Below are 8430 nucleotides of genomic sequence, written 5' to 3'. Positions count from 1 at the left end.
ATAGCTGTCCAGGCTTTTAAATAAAAACAATGTTCTTTTCTGTGCCTCCAGCAGCCACAGCCATCCCACTTTCTTTTCAAATACTCTCTCTTTGGCACTGAATCTTCCCAGAAGAGGAGTTATCTCGCTGCACAAGGTTATCTGTTCATTATCAACCTCCACAGCATCAGTCTTTCATAAAAAAATAAAAAATAAAAATCATTCTGCGAGAAAATCAAAACGCAGTCATATTACATTGGGGACGTGGCGTTATTTGTTATTCTCACTGAAAGAGACAAGAGACATCGCTCTCAGATTTGGTGATAGAGCCGGCCGCTTCTCTGCTAGTTTGGCGCTACAGGCGGCATCTATCAGGGGCCCTCTAATAGGCCTGGGCAGAATGATTACAGTTGAGATTATTTCGAGCTATCCATCTGCTTTCACAGCGCTGCAGAAACTGTATGTGTACTTCCTGGCAATTTCACAGATGGTGCAGCGAATGCCTCATGTTTTTTTGTCAGCTGCTCTGGCTGTCAATCACAAATACAGTCCAACTGAGAGTTTGTTGTGAGAAGCAGTAAGATTGCAAGTTTTATCTAGGTAATGACTTGGCAAATGAGAATGGGTTCACAGGGACACAGGAAAGTGATAGTCAGAGAGGATTACTTTGTTCAGATAACATGAAGTGGACGGGAAATCTCTTAGCTTAGAAAGGGAACAAAATGGGATTATTCCATTATATAGTGTACCAGGGCAGTGTATTTAATTTTTGGAAAATCCCAAAAGTTAACTTCATGGATGAACTCAAGGAAATGTTGTGTTCCCTACATAAAAAAAGTGGCCTGCACCTTCCCTGAACGTATATCTGTATAGGGAGGTGTGGGCTGCTCACAGCTATTTAATAGACTTTCTTTCGGTCCGTCAGAACTCGTCTCTGTTTTTTAGACCATATTGATTAAATGTGGGGAAGGCATTCAAAATAGAACTCTACCAGACTTTCTCCTGGCCCAGCCAATCCTTCATGAACTGTTGGTAATACGATGGGCATGGAGCTAGCTAGCCACATGTGCTGTCGAGCATATCTGACAACAGTATATGGTAAAATAGATTGAGAATAAGGAAAGGAAATAGTGGACATTATTCTTCACTTTTCGGGTTTTAATTTTAATAGGTGAGTTTTAGACCCAAACGAAGGGTCGTAAAAAACAATTTTGTGTAAGTGTATGTGCAGGAGTGATTCGCTGTCACAAGTGCAGCCTGAATGACGATTGCACTGAATGTCAAGAATGGAGGTGTGAAGCAATTGTCGTTAATAATATAATATTTTTTTAGCTGCCCGGTGAGTAGTTTCCTTTACTATTGCTCTTCAATCGTGATTGGTGAAGTAATATGCAACGCGTATAGTTTTCTAATCTAAAATAACCTTTGTTATCAAAATATATATAGTCATGGTTCATTTCTTGAACTGCTTTGTTACTTCTCGATATTAAAGTATCAGTTCTTCTATCTGGGAATAGTGCAAGTGGGCGCTCTGTTCTCCATTTTCATTTGCTGCATCAGTATTGAGACATGAATATTGGCAGACAGCCATTCAGTCTGCTTATTATCTGGTATAAACACTGATTAAGGGAGGTGGATGCGTGCAATGACACTTCTGTTCAGTATTGTGGTTTTGGTGAGACTTTCACGTTCAGATATTGCAGGCTTAGGCAGCCATTTTAGGCTGGGTGGACGTTAATTTTGTCTCAATGGGTCTCCCACAGATTTGTGTGTGAAGTAAATACCAGCATCTATGCTAACTTCTGCCGGTTTAGTAGGTCTTGTCTTTCTTTAGGAATTAACAGCCAGATGCATCAATCTAAACACCGGTCGCAAACGGGCAGATTCTGAGAATCTGCCCCTTTGCGACTGGTATTTTTGAATTTGGGATGCATCATCCCAAATGCAAAAATCGCAATTTAAGGAATCTCTAAATTGAGATTCCTTAAATTGCGATTGCATTTAAGGAATCCCAAATTGAGATTCCTTAAATGCAATGCATCAAAGTAAAAAAAATAGCGATTTCGCTAATAGGAGTAGCAAATTACTATGAAGTTACACTTCATGGTAATTTGCAAAAACTTTGAAAAATGCCCTTTTGTGCATTTTTCAAAGTTTCATGTCGCGCACACACCTGCCCTTTCAGGGGTGCAACAGGGTGTCCTTTTGACACCCTGGCACCCTTGAAATTGCATTCTCAATTTGCGATTCTCTAATTGAGAATCGCAAATTGAGAATGTCTTCCCATTCATTCCTAAGGGCCTCTAGGCCCAAATGAATGAATGGGGAGGTATTCCTTCATTGCGAATCGCAATTTGCGAGCCGCAATTAAGGAATTTGTAGGAATCGCTATTTTTTTAGCGATTCCTACATGCATTGGCTTTTGCGATTCCTAAATAGTGATTCCTTAAAAATCGCTATTTAGGAATCGCAATTCCATCTGTTGATGCATCTGGCTGTAAGACTTTTTGACAAAATGTGAGATTACTTATAGGTTTAATTTCACTAGTTATTGCAGTGAATTTTTACTGTTTGGTTGCCGGGAGATGAAATTCAGATAAGATTATTTTTACATCGCCCAGTGGGGTCACTTAGAAGAGCAGGAATTTGATTGAGCAGTTTCATTTCTGAAGAGAATATAGCCTCTGTTAAGCACACTATGCCGGGTGTAGTCAGTGACAACATCAATCACGTAAAGAAAATAGTAAACAATAACCAAATACAAATATATTCTTTATTACCCACACAAACATCAAATATTAAAAAGAAACAAGGAGCTACAAAAAAAGATTATGTGTTCATGGAGAAGTGAAATTGAGTGAGAGAGAAGTCATTATAAAGGTTGAAGTGTTTCAGATACTTCCATAACCTATATGCTGCTTGTTGGTGGCTTTATCTAACGAAGAGCGTATAATAAGCGTCTCTTTCTCTTCAATTTAATCTTTACTTTCAGGTTGTGTTATTCGGAAAAATCATCATTTCGCTTGATATGTACACTTAATCATCATGCCATGGGTGCTATTTAGAGAAAAATTTAGAAACATCTTGGAGTACATTATTGTCGAAAGAGGTTGTGTTTGATAATCATCCTCAAAAACATTATGCAATAGACATAGTATATCATACATATTTCTCACCAAAATATAATCCCAATTGTTGCAGCCTTTCAGGTATTAATTCCAGTGGGGAAGCATTTTTCTGAACAGGATTTAGGACACAGCATTTCTGTCAGTATATATTCTGGTTACAATCTTCAGGTACCATACCCCAGAATTGTTTGCTTCAACATATTGCACACAAGTGATCTTGTCCTCAAGAACTTTTACACTATGCACTAGAATTTCTTCGGATCTAATCATGTTACAGATTATGCATTTAAATATTGGGTGTACCCCATTTTCAATGGTAAGGATGCTGTAGAGGTTGTACTAATTGTTCTGTTTGGTGGTCAGGACTTTAATTTTCAGTTCCTCATTTGAAAAAATAGTGTCAAAGAGTTCACCTTGTTTATTTTTTAATGATCTTCTGGTTCTTCACTAGGTAAGTGTCTGCATGCTGACAATTATTGTAATTAGGTTAGGTGTAGGACACTTACATATACAAAATTACTAGTTTAAATAAAGTACCAATCAACAACATTAGATTTGCTATAATGGTTGCAAATATCATAACTCTTGTAATTAGTCTCTGTCCCCATTCCATATCTGCTATTGCTCTTGATGCCCCAACTCCTGCCCACTTACCACCATGAAGCCAGAACTTTATTATGCAGCACTTTCAAAAATAGACCACTGTTCAATACTTTGGCGTTAACATTAACTTAGTAGAATCTTAAATGCGTAGATGCGTCTTACCTGGGAAAATTACTGAAATGTCATATCCACATTTTGTTCTTTCCAAACACTTCTTATTCTTGTGGATTCTTGTATAGTTAACACATCTAAAGGAACATGATATAAAAAAGTTATTAACATCATTACAAAAAGACCTACTACATAGTGAGAGATTGATACAATGGTGCTAAATTAATTATTTCAGTGTACCAATGCTCAACTGAACTCTTCTGTTTTCATACATTGTCAATCCATAATAAACACCCTCCAGCCTGCTGCTTATTTATGATAATGAAAATGCAAATTCTAAAATTCAAATGCTGAAGTGTAAAAATCATTATGACTCTACAGTTACTTATAAGCGTGAACATTGTAAATGATCAAAACCAGTCAATTTAGCTGTTATATTATGTAATTCAACTAATCAGATTGATTTTGTTCCACATATGTTAGTCTTATAATTTTCCATAAATGTCAAGCTAATGTGTCCGATATGCTCATTTTGTGAGAAAAACATCATTGCATATGGTATTTCATAGTAAAGTAATCATAAATGGGGTACAATACAGTTTTTCATTGATTCACATATTCAACAAATCATTTTTAAAAGGATTACTTTTCCTTTCCCCATATCCTGATTTACATGAGGGAGTCTACATTTTCGTTATCTTTGGAAGATTAATAAAAAACGTAGTATCAGATCCTTCAAGGATTTTACTAGGTCTCGGCTAAATTGACATTATGCCAGCCCAATCGACGTGATTTTAGAAATTTCATGTTATGCTTATTACATAAAACTCTCGAAATTACGCCATTATATCACTAATTTACTGGAACCACAGAATACATCTGGTTGTTATTTTTTGTGCTTTTTAAAAAATGAATCCATGTGTCAAAAGTTGACACAAGGATGCATTTTGTGCTGAAATTAGCACAAAATAGTAGATTCGCATTTTGCATAATTTTGCATAATTTTATCAAATCTTTGCATAATTACATGAAAGCAAATTTCACCAATTTCTCTTACCCTTAGAGTTTCCATCAATCCAATCTGTTCAATTAATTGTTGTTGTGAGTAAGCAATGCATTCTTTAAACTATTTTGAATAGAGGTACCCACTAATACAATACAGTGAGTGACTGAGCCAATCATTGGGCAAGGATTCGCAAAAAAACTGCATCATTATCCTGCAATAAATGCAGTCTGTCTTTTAATGCGGCATGTTTCATTCTATTTTATACGGGAATCCATGAATGAAACACAACCCATTAGATAATTTTACAGTACACCACTCTAAACAAACAAATGACTCCGATAATGGCATTTACAATTTGTTTACCGTACACATTTAAGGATAGAAATGTTTTGATGAAGCATCCAATGCCCCTGCAAATAGAAATAAAATGCTTGCCAAGCACCAGACGAAACAGGAACAGTATCCATAGTACACTTTCAATGTTAACAAACAGCGATATTGTGAGGCTGATTCTCTATGGTGACTACAATATCTCACAAGAATATAAGAGTTCAACAAAAACAGTAAACTTGTATATAAACTTGAGATAATATTGAGGTGTACTCAGGTTAATAAATAATTTTGCCCTGCTAATACATCCAGCAAATTACCTCATAAGGTACAAAGATTTGACATAAATTATACAGAACTGTACTTACTCTAGAGTAGAAACGTTAGTTGAGAAGTATTGCTCAATATCTACTACAAAGAGATGAGCACAAAGTCTTCAAACTATATCTTGCTTGGGTAAGCTATGCAGATGGAAGTCCGGAGGAGATGCTCTGGAGGCGAGGATTTTCTGTAGCAAGTCATTAGTCTTTCCCTCGTCAATGATAGCATCTTGTTATGTCTCTATTTGGATAATATTAATAAAGTTTGCTAGCTTTCATCACAGTTACTCTTTAGATGGATTGATATTCAGTAATTTTACAGCTATATATTTGGACTAGTAAAGAATAATTCTTCTTTTGTCACTTTAAAACTAAAAAACTCACTACATTTTTGGTCACAAGACTTGTTGAACAAGCAAAATTATCCATGGCATAAACTTAAATGCAATGTCTATTGTTGCCACTATATGTAAAAATTATGTATTACATGTATTTATTATCTAAGAAAAATAAGAGGGTCCATGCAATGGGCAAACATAAATTAAAACGGCATTACAAAATGAGAGCGCACAGCAGAGTACTCTATCTATTCTGCATGTGAAAGCTAGTTACTATAAAATGAATGGGAACCAAAAAACATCTCGAGCAAAAAGTATTGTCAAAATCATATACTCAAAGTCAGTTAGAAACAGATGAAAGTATTAGCACTCCTGACATTTTGCAACTGACTGAATAACATATACGTAGCACAACTAAAGATAATTAAAACAAATTGAACATTTAGAGCCATTCTTCGACTGTGCCACCTCTTTCATTAAGCAGAAAAAGTAGAGTATGATTTTTGATGATAAATGTCAAGAACCATAGGAGACACTGGCAGTGTTGTCATACCATTTAGTGTTCTAAACCTGGACCAATAACCTGTTTTAACAGTATCTTTCTTTAGCAGGATTTAATTTAAGTAGTGAGTAGAACGAGATAAAACATGTCTTTGTGATTAGCTGTCCCACTATTAAGTCATAGAGAGCCCCTGCTATTTCATAGTATTTTATTTCCAGAGCAGAATTTGGGCCACAACTCTGCTTTTCCTTTTATTTTGATTAACCTATATATTCCTCCAGGTCAAGAAAATACACATTTGGTAAATGTGTTTTTTCATGACATTAATTTGATTATGCATAAAGTAGGTATTTCCAAAGTCCTAATTATGGGAGATGTGAACGAATAGGCCTCTAACCACTCACTCGCTCATTTTGTAGACAAACAACGGGAAGAGGCTGTTAATAATCCAGCCACCATGTTCCCTCCCTGCTCCAGGTCTAATAAAAGAAGATTTTTGTTCCAGATGGATTTCAGGGAACATGATTTAATTATCCTCAATGGGAGATTACAGAGCGATATTCCTGGCCAATTCACTCATACAGCAGCAAAATCAACTACGGTATTTTGATTATGTTATTAGTTTGTATATGGTTTTCCCCTGTTTGTCGGATTTAAAAGTGATAATATTTGGAGTGACCATAATATAATTCTTCCCATCATTGGGAAATTTGCTGACAACCATTCATGGTAGATTCCTGACAGCGATGGTGTGTCATTCAGCATTGCAAATAGGAAGCTCTTCTGGACTAAGACAGCTAAACAGTACCTATCATGAGAATTTAAGAAAATTACTGATAATCTTTCCCCTTTAGGCTGGTTAACTACCAATGTATTTAAGGAGGTTATGGGAAAATTAGTGAGGGTAACTCCAAATTTGGTAGGTAGCCCATGTAGAAAATCTATAAGGCGATTGAATAATTTACATTGTTTGCTTTTATTAAGCTTATTAATCACTTGCAGAGGAGGCAATTCACCTTTTATTCTAAGGAAAACAAACTGAATCTAGAACTAGATGGGTATGAATTCAAATAAACCGTAGTGCTGATAACCTCTGGGTAAAAATAACAGAAGCAGTAAAATGTGAAAAATACAAAGAATTTTGGGAAATTATAGGGGAATATAATGGTTCTTTTTTCAATCATAGTATAAATAGTATTACAGCATGGAATGGCAAGAATACATAACCTCTCTCTATGCTTTTAACACACAGACATCCAGCAACAGTGTTATAGAATCCATAGATGAGGTATTGTCTGGGAGCTGCCCTATCCCTTACCCCTCCTACTAGACAGGAGGTGTTGCAGTATCTTAAAGCTGCTAGGAATACCGCGGAATGAGGTCCAGACCAATTGCCCTTCTCTATCATAAAATTAGACCTAGACCTATGGGCCACATATTTAGTGGCACTTTCTGCTTCTGTCATTATACTGGGGTGATCCCTAGTTCATGGAGGGGTAGTATTATATTGCAGCTACATAAAAAAGGCCCTTAAAACTTACATAGCAATTATAGGCAGATTACACTGTTGGACGCCACAGGAAAGATTTGGTGTCGGAAAAAAAACATTATCACTAAAATATAAGACAGGGCCCCACATAAAATGGGGACATGGCACCGTTACCAAAACAAGGTTCTATCTCCCCTTAGGAAGTAGTCAATCCACAAAAACAAATTTCACTCACTCCTCAATCACCATTGGGCTGACTTCTATTTCAAAACCAGTGCCACAACAATATTTCAAAGACACAGGACTTTAATCGTGTATTGTCAATTCAATTTTTTTAAAGACATTACAATGTATGCATTTATAATCTCAAAATGTTAATTGCATTAGACGTGCCATTATTTAACTTAAAAACTGTTTTAAAATATTGAAAAAAATATCACAATTGCAGTTTTCACATTATGGCATAACACAAGTTATGCAATTTAAAACAATAAATCATAAGAGATATATTAAAAGTAAAGTAATCACAAACCAGAGAGAGACATAATCAGACACCAATAGTTGTCCATATACAAAAAAGATCAATCTCGGGTTAATAGCAATACTCCAATTGGTGTCCAAATC

The 8430-nt window shown here is 35.8% G+C and overlaps 1 long non-coding RNA gene across 1 annotated transcript in view; it reads right to left on the bottom strand.

The window, feature by feature from the left end:
* Nucleotides 1-3871: 3871 nt before the first annotated feature.
* The window catches only part of LOC147663689 (uncharacterized), a 253967-nt gene continuing 249408 nt past the window's right edge, over nt 3872-8430 (bottom strand). The window contains exon 3 of the long non-coding RNA XR_015305255.1: nt 3872-3958. This is a non-coding gene — a long non-coding RNA (uncharacterized LOC147663689). The remainder of the gene's footprint in view (nt 3959-8430) is intronic.

This window comes from Lissotriton vulgaris, unplaced genomic scaffold (assembly GCF_964263255.1).
Source record: "Lissotriton vulgaris unplaced genomic scaffold, aLisVul1.2 SCAFFOLD_2396, whole genome shotgun sequence".
Classification (NCBI taxonomy): domain Eukaryota; kingdom Metazoa; phylum Chordata; class Amphibia; order Caudata; family Salamandridae; genus Lissotriton; species Lissotriton vulgaris.
This window is presented reverse-complemented; position numbering and strand designations above follow the sequence as displayed.